The sequence below is a fragment of the Apaloderma vittatum genome, unplaced genomic scaffold (assembly GCF_000703405.1).
Source record: "Apaloderma vittatum isolate BGI_N311 unplaced genomic scaffold, ASM70340v1 scaffold5854, whole genome shotgun sequence".
NCBI lineage: Eukaryota > Metazoa > Chordata > Aves > Trogoniformes > Trogonidae > Apaloderma > Apaloderma vittatum.
Genome location: NW_009710819.1, coordinates 2,719 through 16,369, shown reverse-complemented (window position 1 = coordinate 16,369; position 13,651 = coordinate 2,719). Strand labels below are relative to the sequence as shown.

Genomic DNA, 13,651 nt, shown 5'->3' with positions numbered 1-13,651 from the left:
TCCAAAGTCTTGCCACCCTTGTACTGAAGAACTTCTTCCTAGGATCTGATGTAAATCTATTCTCCTCAACTTAAACCCATTTCCCCTTGTCCTATCAGTGGATGCTCTTGGAAAAAGTCCCTCCCCAACCTTCCTGTAGGTTCCCTTCAGGTATTGGAAGGCAGCTATTAGGTCCCCCCAAAGTCTTCTCTTTTCAAGACTGAACAGTCTCAGCTCCCACAGCCTGTCCTCGTAGCAGAGGTGCTCCAGCCCCTGGATTATTTTTGTGGCCCTCCTCTGAACACGCTCCAACAGATCCATGTCCCTCTTATGGTGGCGGCACCAAAACTGGACGCAGTATTCGAGGTGGGGTCTCACAAGAGCAGAGTAAAGGGGGAGAATCACCTCTCTTGACCTGCTGACCACGCTTCTCTTGATACATCCCAGGATACTATTGGCCTTCTGGGCTGCATGAGCACACTGCCGGCTCATGTTGAGCTTCTCATCTATCAACACCCCTAAATCCTTCTCTTCAGGGCTACTCTCAACCCACTCTGTGCCCAGTTTATATTTGTGCCTAGGACTGGCCCGACCCAGGTGCAGGACCTTGCATTTTGACTTGTTGAAGCTCATGCAGTTTGCACTGGCCCATTTCTCAAGCCTATCAAGGTCCCTCTGGATGGCATCTCTTCCCTCAAGTGAGTCCACGGCACCACACAGCTTGGTGTCATCGGCAAACTTACTGAGGGATCAAAATATTTTGCAATTACTGTCACCTGCAACAGCATAACACAGATGTAAGAGGCTTTCCTGAAGCACTCCCAGCCTGGTGTTAAGTGTGCTACTTCAAGTGCCTACCATTTTGCTGCCACACGTCTCTTAAGAGTAGCAGAAATCTGGCAGAACTGAATCTGAAAATCTCCTGTCAACGTGAGTTCACTTTTGCGTACTCAACAGTTGAACCATTTCATTACCACTGTAATTTTTCAGCAATTTTCACTCTCTCCAGCACACCTGTCAGACTTTGCTTACATTGAATCTATAACTCTATCAAATCTGAGTGCTGACACATGTCATTTCCTTCCTGCCGCTTAAAATACACAATGCAATCCCCACTGATCCTAACATAAGCCAGGCTGGACTGAGGAAGTTTTCCAGAGCTCCCTTTGAGCAGACGCCTGGATTAGACATCATAGAAAAAGTTTTCATCAGCAAAGCCCCGAGATGAGGGCTGTAGCATCCTCCTCAAGAGAAGTTTTCAGGGAAGTACTGGACAGTCAGCAGCATTCACTTTAAAATCGACAAACTGCAAACTTAAGGTTCCTTCCAGCCCTACATCTCTGATTTCAAATACCCAGACACCTGGCAGATGCTCTACTTGGGGCACTGGTCCACGCTACAGTCTGTGCCACCACATCCTACTCCCATTGTCTACTCTTAGCAAAATGCATCTGCCTGCAGCAGAGAAAGCAACAGAGAAAGCAGCAGCTGAACAGTGTGGCTTTTGTTAGGGTAGTTTTCTAAAAGGGAAGAACTGCACAATCGCTCCAATTATCAGCCTATTCAAAGGCATAGATATTCTTTGTTCTTCAAGAAATCACTTAGGCACTTTGACCTCTGTATGTTCTAAAGTTCCTTCTGGAAGTAGACCCAACACAGGCCACACTAATCCTAACCAAAGGCAGAACTTGAAGAAAAATGTAAAACATACATATAGGCAAAGAAAATAATTGTTTGAATTCTAACATGCTGGATCAGGAGTTTGTGTTTTGGCTCTGCTGCAACCTGGAGATAAAAGTAAAGTCCTTCTGCAAGAAAGCAACAGAAAGGCAATCTTCAACACTGTCTTAGTTACCTCTCTTTAAAATATTAATTGTACATAAAATGAGAGTAAGAAATTTTCTCAAAAACCTGCCAAAGCCATTTACAGTCTCCACATTTCAGAGGAAAACACCAGTGTCTAGAAGTCGTAGAGCAACCACATGCATATTCCTTGAGAGTTGTTTATAAGGTCTTAAGAATCAATTCTCTCCAGCGTTTCCCCATCTCTCACATCCTTCTCTCTGGCTATCACAACCCAGGCCACAGTTTCCTGGCAGGCACAGAGGCTCTGGTAGGTGAGTTATACCTTTGAGGCACCAACTTTCATAGAGGTTAGCCAGCAGAAACCAATCTCATCTTGACCAGCAGCATCCTACTTTGGAAACATCCAGAGTGGGCTTTTCTACTTGGCTTTTAAGTGCCATTGAACAATATATCTGCAATGGTTTACATGTATATGCAAGCTTATTTGCCTGGGCTTTCTGATTAAATTCTGGTTTTTGAGCTAGCTGTCAAAGCTGAAGTTGGTATAGTTATGTTGAGATAAGGCCAGATGCATGTTACAGCTGCCAAACAATCATTTTTACTATATACAGTGATGGTTAATAATAAATGGCTGCATTTGTAGCAGCTATGCTGTCAGCAGCATTAATATCTAAATAGAAAGGAAAATTTCTATTAAAACATACTTCTGCAATTTAACTCTATTAACTCCAGAGTCCACAGCGGTCCTGACTCCTGTCACAGTGAGGTTCTTCTCCACAGCCCCCAACTCTACACTTGCAGCAAAAACCCCTCACAAAACTAATATAAAACTGTGAGGGGTAGTGGAAGAATCTGAAAATCTGTCTGTGAATCAGAAGTGCTGCGATGTACATGCATGGGTATGAATGACCATCTTGTCTTGTTCTTTCCCTGTAGTCATCCTCTGTGCTTCAGATTTGGTCACTAGTCTGAAGAGGAAAAGCCACTTCTGAGGTGGAGTCTCAGAGATGCGTAGAGAAGCTAAATCCTCCGTCTGGCTCATTTTGTTTGAAACTCTGCCCTGAGATAATCTGTCTTGTTTCAGCTCTGAGGGATGAGGAAATACAGTGACTTCTCCATTACTTTTTTTGACTTAATGTCCACATAACGCTACAGCTATTACAGAGTTGAACTCTGCCAGGTCCCTGTGGACCATGAATCATGTCCCCTGGCTTTTCTGCAGAACATAAAATCACTGGAGTAAAGTCTCCACACGGCCAAGTGGTTAATGCTAACTACCAGGACTCTGGTTAACCACCTATTTCCTACAAAGACATTGCTGCTTTGTGCTGACTCTTCCACTTTTGAAAATCAAGAGCTTTTCATGTTCCACTTCTAAAAGCAGGAAGACTACTCATCCATACCTACATTTTGGGGAAAACTTTACTCAGAGCTAATCACAAGGGGTGTAGCTGATGGGGCAGGGAGCTGAGACACACCAAGTAACCTCAGCATATCCCCTTCTCTCCCTTATGCTGCTCATTTTGTTGTCACTGTGTCACCTACTGAAAGAAGAGGCTTCTCCACCTTGCTTGTTAGATTTACAAGTGCTTTGCAGGTAAACTCTAACACCAGGAAAGGCTTCCAAGTCTTCGCTGTAAAACAAATGGTAGTGATGATGGATAGTTACAGAAAAACACTCTAAAATATTCTCTCAATTATTACAACTGCCCTTTAATTTGCCTGCCAATTGCTGCAGTCCTTTCTACAAGCATTTTCTTCTTCAGAAGGCCTAACGAATGCAGAGCTGGGCTGGGCAGATGCGGGAAAATTGTATTTCCAGGCTGTATCCTTTCTTTCTCCCAGGAGTTTACTGGGTGACCCAAAGCAAGTAAATCACATTCCCTTCCCCTGTCAGTCCTTCCAGTTCCAGAACAGGGGAAATCTCTCACTTCTGTAAAGCACTCTCAGACCTACCAATGATAAGTGCAATTTAAGAATACAACCTCTCTTCTTTGCTGTAAGAAATCCCACAAAGATCAGACACCTAGAAAACAAGGCTATAACTAAGGTTTGTATTGAAATACCTCTATAAAACGATGCCATATAACGCATGACATAATACATTTTTTCTTTTCTTTCTCTTGCTGTTAAATTCGGAAATCCAAACCCTACAGGGATTATATGCGTTTAGCTTTAATCACAAGTAATCCCACCGATATAAATGAAAATACTCCTACAAGTACATTAAGAAATAGGAGCTTTTGCTGTTTACTGTAATATTAGTAGGCACAAGAACAAAACACATATCCAGCCACAAGTATGTTCTTTTAATATCTTTATGGCCCCAGTTCAATAGATGATACCTATCTTCCGGTCCACTAAAGGTCACTGCGCCCCAGATCTGTAACAGGCTGACCTATTTTGAGAATTCCTCAAACAAAAAAAAGCACTCCTGCTACACAGTGCAGTCACTCTAAAGATACTGCTTACCATGGCTCATGAAAGCCTCTGCCTCCATCATTAGCTTGACAGTAACTCAGAGCACCACTGGCTTGCCCCACACTCTCTTCAGAGCAAAGAACACACATGTAACTTGTAGCTGGTCAGGCAACTGTACTTCTTTAGCTGACTTTTTCTTCCCCTATCCCAGCAAAAATGTTTTTGCCCTTCTGAAATAAGTTGAGAGTGACAGATTTTTTTAATAATTAGATTGAGATAACGTGGGGAGTAGATAAACTTTTGCATAATGACATAATCTTAAAAACGATGCATGCAATGGCTAACACCTCTGTCATGTTATCAGCCTACCACTGCTCAGCAGAGCCTGAAAAATGCAACGGATGCTCTCCACTCCCACTAATTTTCCAAAAACTACCGATGTCAGCAATAGCTTAAGAGTAGGAAAAATGTAGTTCCTAAATAAAGAAAGACTCACAGTTGCAGTTACTCAAATTCCTCTTAACTTTAAAGCTCGGTATTTTTCATGTTATTGGGCATGGCAACACTCAAGAATTGTACAGGCCAGCTGCTAGCCTGCTCTCCCATGAATAGTTAGTCTGCAATTCAATGTGATTTAGCAGTCAAGTAATCCTGACACGCTACTCATCCGTTAAAATGGTCCCAAGAAACCAAAACCACCTCCACCAAAATAGCATCCACTAGAGGAGGCATTTAGTATCCTGCTTAAGTCACACTAGTAAGAATGTTAAAAAAAATTAAAAAGGTTTTAGGAATGCTGTGAAAGCATATTTCCCATGGTATTTCAACTGCACGTAGGTCCCACACAAAGTTTTAGGATGAACAAAGCCTTCTTAGCGTACAACCAGACACAATGCAAAACAAAACTCCAGGTCTCCCCTTCCAGTTCCTAGGTCTACCCACATCAAACCCTGCAAGTTCTACAAGCAGGTATGTAGTTTTATATGCCAAGAAGATGGCTAAATTAATCATTTGTTTTGATCTGCCTGTACAGTCAGTCAGCTCTGAGCGTGCCTAAACCTGAACCTTCAAGTGTGCCAATCTAGAGCCTGACACGCTCAGGCTTAACTCAGGCTTGACAAACAAGCAAAAGAACGACCTATAAAATGGTTCCTATTTACAGCTGTCTGCCTCTACAAACCTGTCATCACCAAATTTATTGTTTCAAAAAGTCTCCAAAAGGACCTAGAAAACTGTCATCAAGTTGGGTCCCACTTCAAGCAAAGCAGAAGGTCCTACTTGTCTCAGGCCACTCCAACAACTACTTACACTTAAAATACACCTTAAGACATAGCTGGAGAAGTATAGAGGATAGATTGCACCAGTATATTAGGGGCATGGCAGGTTCTACATACTTTGTTAAATCTTCTTGTTTTGGGACTGATGAAGCTGCTGACAGTGCCTACAAAACTCATGACTCTCTCCAACATCTATGTAAAGGTAACTATAAGTGAAGAATAGGCTTAAAAAAATACCCTTTGCTCCTCACAATCTGCCTTCAAAAATTTGGAGCTGGAAGGTTTTAGTGAAGCTGGCCGTCTGCTCAAATGAGTATTTTAAATGCATGACCTATTCAGAACCAGCATGGCCATGTAATTGGGATAAAAGAACTCAGTACCACTCTTAAAATTTCCTCTTCCAATGCTTAATGTGAAGCAGTACTTTGTTTATAACAACTGTAGCTGAACAAATGGATAATATTCCATTAAAGGCAGGACCAGCACAAGCATCTAACTTTGCAATAACTAAACCATCTACTGCCAAGGTTCAGAAGCAGACAATACTCAGGCCACTGGAAGAGGGAAATATAACTTGTAAAAGAGGTAGGGAAAAAAAAAAAAGGATCATGGAAGAAGGAGATGAATATTCCCATTTAAAACATAATATAGACATTTCTATCCGTTGCTCAGTGTTTACTAGAATATACCCACCCCATTATTTCGGCGATGTGCTGGTGAAGTGATTTGACAGTTAACTCTTGCAAGAGCTCCATTCCCAACTCAAGTTCATGTCCTTAACTGAAACATTCCTTTAAATGGTCAAAGAGGTTCTGAGGAGAGCAGCTGTACTGAACCACCACCCCTCTATGCTACCAATAGTAACATCAAAGTAATTTTAAAATAGTTAACAGCAATCCTGCTCACTATTCAGCCTTTTAAAAGGCTGCTCACTATTCAGCTTTTTAAAATAGCAGTCTAAATCCTTCTTTTCTCCTTACCCCCCGCTACCATAACTCAACAAAGCATTTTGAGATTTTATGAGAGAAGCTCACTGTATAAGATTAATTTCCATTATTTAGGCCATCCATATCTCAGGCATCACTGTGGCCTCTCTACAAAATGGGTTTCAGACAAATCATCTCTTTATTTATCACTAGAAACGGAAGACACAAGGCATCCTACGTTAACATCATGAACACAGACACCACACGTTGGCATCTGAAAGTTGTAACTTGCCTTAGATATTGGACAATAAATCTCTGCTATTCCCTCCCGTGGTCAGACTTCTGTACATAAAGGTAGCAACAGAGCCTCAGCAGCTCAGAATACGTAAACAATTGTCTGCAATGATCTGTCCTCCAAGTCCGCTTGGATCCATTGCCTTCATTTAGGATTACATTGAGTGGAAGAAAATAAGGTAACAGCATGGCCAAACAATGGCTTGTGAGTCAGATCTACAGGTCATGAGCCATTTGACTGCACTTGCTTTCAAGGCTGGGTGGTTTTTCCTCCTGATCACACAGATTTTAGTTCTGCAGTCCAGCATGGGAAAGTTTATTCCAAATAGGCATATAAGCAAAAATAAGGTCATGCAGGAGCTGAAAGTTAAAAACAACAATAATGAGCACACTGTAAGGAAAGTACTTGGAAGTCTTTTTGTTAGAATGACAGAACAGATCGGCTTGGAAGGAACCTTTAAAGATCATCTAGTCCAACTCCCCTGCCATGGGTGTGAAGCTTCACTTTTTCCAGTAACTGAAGATTTCACCTAATTGCCATGACTTTTCAAATATGATGGAGAGTGACTTGGCAACTGCAACAGAGCTCCCTGCTTGTGATGATTCCCTTGAAGAAAAAGGCCATGTCTGTCAGCATGGCAGCATGAGATCCTGAAGGCAGAAGATGAAGAGTTGAAGCCTCATTTAGTAGTCACTTAAGCAAAAGAAACTTCATCTCCAGGGTTATCAGCACCTTCATGCTTCCTTAGGAGTTGATAATTTAGCAGCATCTAGGATAGGACTTCCTCTCCTGTGTTTCTAAAACAGAAACATTTTGTTTCTGATATTACAGGCCATTCAACGCTGGAAAGGTATCAGCCAACTGACAGGGATGACAGTATGCTGCAAGCAAACCAGCAGTTCTTTCTGGAAGTTTTTCTCAACATCAGTACACAAAAGCAAAAAAACTACTCATGCTGCATTTGGGGGAGGAAAAAAAAACGAAAAGAAAAAAAAGAGTGCCTCAATGCCTTAGGCATTTCTCTGCTGCAAAATTAGGCCTTCTTCAGAGCCAGCAGTGAATAAAGACTGTGTTCCTCACCTCTGCCTTTTTGAGAAAGCAGCATCCTTTCTGGTGGACTTTTAACACAAAAACTGGGATCAGAGCAGCCAGAGAATCACATTGCCATGGTCCCTGTTTGGAGGACAAGAGGAGAAAGGATGTGAAGCTCTTCTCTCCCCTAGAGGACCAGCTGTCATCCAGCCAATGTTTATATTATCATATAATATGGATTTTTTTATGGTTCTTTTGCCATTTTTTCACAGTGTCTATGTTGCAAATACTACTAGATCAGGCTGGTTGTCACCAGGACCCATCCAGGATGGACTGGGCTGGAAACACCTGTCAGAATACTGTTATTTTTAAACAGTAAGCAGAGTCAGGCAAATGACCCGTTTATTTTGAAAAGATTTATTCAGCAGCCCTTAGTCTCGAGGTCTCATTACAGATGCCCAGCATGTAAGAACAGACAGTATGTCTAACCTTTGTAAAATACTTGGCTAAATGCAAGGATAGCTATTCCACTTCAATATGCAAGTCAGGAAATGCAAAATGGATTTCATTAATCAAAGTTTTGCTCAGCTGTTGCCATTTGAGAAGATTACAAAGTCCAGTTGAAAAACACATTTCCTTGAGCAAATGTTTCCAGCAGCTGTTGGTACCAGGTATCATAACTTCTGGATGAGGAACCTAAGACATCTCAGGCCTGTTTCTAACAGATATTGCACTCCAGGTTACTCAGAGTGCAAATACACGTATTCCACATTCAAGAAAAAAAATACGCCTACTCTATCTTATCTTGGACACCAAGAACAAAAGCAGACAAAGCTCATGGTCGCTACCAATGCCAAAATCACTCCAGTTTATAGCCCTGTCATGTAACAGTAAATTGTCACCAGTAAAGAATCAATTTCTATCCTTCGCTGTTAGTTCCTCAGATTTTTGCCACTAAAAAAAAATTATAGCTTTAGAAGAAGGTAGAACACAGGAGTTCATTTGCCTTCTCCATTCCCATTTTATGAATCTGATTTAATGGGGACAAAATACCAAAATCTCAATCCTTCATACATTTGCATCCGTCACCACGACTTAGTGCAGAGAAATCTATGGAAATATGCAGATCCCACTTCCAGCTGCACGCGGTTGTGCTCTGCCTGAGTCAAAAATTAGCAAATTACTCTGAAGGCAAGTACAAGCAAGCCGCCACGATGTCTAAATTCATCACCAAGTAACAGACTAACCAGTCTCCTGTTGCTAATCTGTGTCAGAGACTGCAAAAGTCAGTAAATATTAAGTAAGGGCTGTTTCTCCCTAGCAACAGAAAGGTTCACAAAGCTTTATAGCTTCTAGCATAGCTAAAAAACATCCGTGACGCTTCAACCAGAATGACTGTGGTTTCAGCTTTTCCTCTCAAATCCTGTACCACTTTGTTCTCTTATTTAGGGATTATTTAACAATTCCATATTCTTTTGGGCAGCTTTCCTCTCCCCTCATTCACAGAACGAAGGTAATGACAAGACAATAAAGATCCCTTTCTGCCTACACATTTTGCTAAGACGGAAAACTAATAAACATTACTTGAGCCATGAGAATGGCTTGCGCTATTAGCCAGTGTAGTGCAGCCTTTAATTTATCATTTAGGATACACACTAGTTGCCTCAAACAGAGTCTTTCTAACTGGCTTAAAATGCTATACTGAGAAGAAAGAAGGGTGAAAAAAGGAGGAACTTTTTTTATGCTAACTGTTGAGCTCATGTTGTTAAAGTGGTGTGTTGTACTCATCTGGAATAACAGGATTAGCAAATGCATTTCATTATCTTTCCCAGTCAGGTGTGTTTTCTGTAATGTTTTCTAATTGGTGCAGCTCTGTCTGGGTTACAGAAATTAGTCTAGGGAATGCTTAATTCAGTTGAACAAAAAGCCAAAGCTCTTTTTGCTTAGTAGAGAAGAAATGGGTCAAATATATATTTATGTTTTTATTTTAAGATGTAAGCCCAACAGTCTGGCCTTACATGCATGAGAACACTTTCCATAGCTTGAGGCTACCTCCAGGAGAAAGGCAAGCCCTCAGCAATCTTTATTCTACTAAATTACAACAGGGCAAGTATACATTCCAGGCTGTGTATTCTACTACAGGATTTCAGACTGTTTTTTCTTTCCTAAGCCCCATTCCCTTCCCACTCAGTGAAATAACAGCAATACAAGTATAAGTTATTTTACTACACTGAGCACAACCAGCAAGATTCAGAAAGGTCACCAGAAAGTTAGAGGTGAAAAGAGTTATCTGTGGTCGCACATATGTTGATGTTGCTCTATCACTGGCATTCCTCTCCTGGGGAGTTACTGTCCCGCTACAAACATCGCTTTACCCCAGCTCTTTTGTGTTATTTTTTTCCCTTTCTTCCCACCTTTGGTTTGTTTCCAGTTATCTCCTGACTGCTGACTGCTGCTTACCTAGCCAAGGATGGCAGCACAGAGTTTCCATGGCCCACACCAGCAGTAAGGGAGAACGCCCACTGAAGCCAACAAATCTGCACGATGTTCAGTGTGATATCCTCTCTACAAGCCATATAAAACCAAGGTGACTTCAGAACCATCATGGAAAAGTAAAAATGCCAATGTGCATTCCGCTCCTGCAGTTTACTGGAGTTCTGACACCAAGTGTAAAATGGGAAGTGATTCACATTTTAATTCAGAAACTGGCCGGTGAATTTAACCATTTATCTTCACTTGTTTTGTCAAGGATATTTATTTCTAGTGCAGAAATCAAAGTGTCTTTTTTCTCATCCTTTTCTTATCTGTTGAGCTTACTTTCTTAAGTCGGTAGATCAAGCCAACATTCTTCATTTAGAAAAAAAAAGAAGTCTGGCCCTTTGACATTTAAAATGCAGTCTCTCAGAACTAAACTGGTGGTCTTTCAGGGTTGTTTGGTGTGGGGGTTTTAGGCGGTGAGGAGTGGGTGTTGAAACATCCAGGTAGCACAACAATTTGGAAAATAACGAGGACACTAAAAATAAGTTGAAAACTGCAAGCTCCTTTTTAGCTACACAGAATAAGCATTGTCATTCCTTTCAGGATAACAGAAATCATACTACACTGACTTAAACTCCAGTTGCTCACAACTAGTAACTCAATTCACTGTCTAAAGAAACGGTGAGGCTGGTATGAGAAAACAAGTTTGTTGACCATGTGCATGTAAACTCAGGAGGACAAGTTCAGAATCGCCAGCACTCTAGTGCAAGGGAAGTTCCCTGATCCAATAGTAAGAATCATATAAATCATTAATATTTTACTATCAATTACTAACTTGTGTGTACTGCTTGTAACAATAGTTTCTGGTAAGACTAACAAAGGCTTTCTTATACTTGCTGAAAATAACTTTAAATATTTACCTATTGCTATTTATTTTGTGGAACTTCAACTTCAAGATGGATTTATTATTGAGAGAGATTTGCCTCTATTTTCCAATTGACACAAACAACAGAAAGATACTCGAACACTGTGTTATTGACTTTTGGCACAGTGTCATTCTGTCTTCACATCTGTAATCACAGAACCAACAGCTGAACAACTGTCCTCATTCCAAGAATATTAATTGGGCAAATGAATGCAAGGAGTTTGATAAAAATTATTTCAGTAAACTGTTGTCCTAATTAACACTAGCTCGTTGGGGTTTTTTAACAAGCTCCAACACAGAAGTTCAGCACGATGCCAGGAGAGTTATATAAAGGCTGAGCCTGTATTTTCTGTGTGTAGACTTAAGCGCAGATGCATGTTTGGGTTTTTCACGATAGTTAGAGATCGGTAGTAGCTGTGACTAGAGTAATAATAATAAGACGTCACTGTGTTTTATACAAGGATTCTGTACCATATCTGAGAACATAAGAATCACCTTTTCTCTACCAAAGGCTCTCTGGAATATGGCCCCATCATGCTCCTTTTGTAAAGGACAACGCTCTCGTCTCCACTTTACACGTAGGCAAACTGAAGTATAGCAAGGATAATAATCTGCTTTTTCAGAAGCGGGTGTCAAACACCTGCAGTAAACATGGATTTTAACAGGCCCTGGAGGAAGCTCAGCAATTCTAAAAACAAGCCCAGAAGACACTTCGTAAGAAAGGTTTCAAATGACTCCTCACACACTCACTGTGCCGTGTTCCGGCCACCCAACGATGCTACTTGGCTACTTCCACACCATTTACAAGCTAATACTCTGCTTCAGGGCACCCTGCATATTCTTCCAAACAAAGGGCTTTCCTCTTTTTTCTTTCTCTTTACTCCCCCCCACTCCCCCTTCCCCAGGTGTTGGTCTGTCCCCTCTAGCGTGGTGGGTGTCTCTGCAGCAGCTGGGACAACGTGACTTGCAGGAGTCCCCCACTGCTTCACCACCGAGGGGCACACGCTGGTGGCAAGCAACCTTGGGGGGGCGGGGGGGAAGGAGAACACGAAAGCAGCGCTTCCAAATCCTAATTTCAGTTAGCGGGGATTAAGTAATAGTCACTAACCTCTTCAGCTCAGAGAGGAAAACGTGATGCCGTTTAATTCTCCACTGCTCCCTGCAGCTCCCTCTTATACAACGCTCTGCAGCTCCCGCATATCAATGTGCTACCGCTGCAGCAACACCCCCTTGGCCGGGAATCCAATAAGGACGCTATAGGGGCGGGCTATAGCCAGAAGCGCTGCCGCAGCAGCAAGGCGTGCAGACACCGGGAAACAGCAGGAAAGGTGCACATGGCTGGCGAGCGGCTGACACCTCCCTGGAGAGCCGCGCAAGACCCTGGTTAAGCCCACGCAGGGGTCACCCGGGCCAGGTTTAAGCCCACGCAAGGGTAACCCCGGCCAGGCACGACCCAGAGGCCCGGGTGCGATGGCCCCGATGTGCTAGCGGTGCTCACATCTGCCCGGCTGTGTCTGTAGGGTTGGCATCGCTGGTTGGGTCCGTGCTCAGGACACTGGGAGTTTCCCAAGCAGAAAAGAAATCCTTCTGTACCTGGCTTTGCCCAAGCAGGCGGCGTATAGAAGGTTGGGGCGGCCCAGGCCAGGTGTTAGGCAAGCTCTGCTCGCGCTGTTCGTCTCCCTTCCCACAGAGATTGCTCCCTGCACCACAGCGTACTGCGCTTAAGTACTAGCTTTGCCTTTGAGAGCCACTGTTTACTCAGATCTTACTCCCAGCCTCTTTGCTCACCCTTTCTTATCTACATGCAGCAAGACTTTCAGCTGCTTCAGTCAGAGCTTGAAAGATAAAGGCAGGGGAGGGTGCAACTATTTTTCCCCAGGCCAGTAGTAACTGCAATAAACAGCCTATGAAACTAGAATGGTCTGAATTCTACAGGTCATTCTATACCATGCTGATGCCAGCATGCATTTACAGACTATGACAGAACCTAAAACTGTGTCACATTGGGACTACAGGTCCAAAGCATCAAATTCTGTACTCCTTCACCTCAGGCAAAAAGTAGAAATAACTCTGAAGAAATCAGTAACTATTTTATTATCCTTTTTTGCACACAAGTGTGTTCAATTCAACCTGTTTCTGGCAAATCTTGGGGCATGCTATATGTAAGTAGTAATACCATAAGTAATCTGTCTTCTTCCTGTAAAACTTAAAAATTCAGAGCAACTCTGGACTCCTTAAAGTTTTTGTTCTGAAATTCTGAAGGTTGGGATTGTAAAAAGTGAGAAACACTTCTTTCCATTTTTTCCTACTCATTTCTTTCGACCAGTTAACTTCTGACCAGCAAGATTTCAGGAACCCATTCAGCCTCCTCCCAGCTGCTTTTGCTTTTAGAGTCACATTTTCTGAGACATGTATGGAGCTTTAACTCTTGCAAAACTTCTGTAGTCTAACAGAACTTCATGTGAACGTGAGACTTATACTCACATTACTATGCTGGATGTTTCAAATGTCA

At 42.2% G+C, this 13,651-nt stretch overlaps 1 protein-coding gene across 1 annotated transcript in view; it reads right to left on the bottom strand.

Moving 5' to 3' along the window:
• Window positions 1-12,330, bottom strand: part of BLVRA (biliverdin reductase A) — a 29,358-nt gene extending 17,028 nt beyond the window's left edge. Inside the window, exon 1 of the mRNA XM_009867389.1 lies at window positions 12,248-12,330. The gene's annotated coding sequence lies outside the window, so the exon portion shown is untranslated. The remainder of the gene's footprint in view (window positions 1-12,247) is intronic.
• Window positions 12,331-13,651: the final 1,321 nt, after the last annotated feature.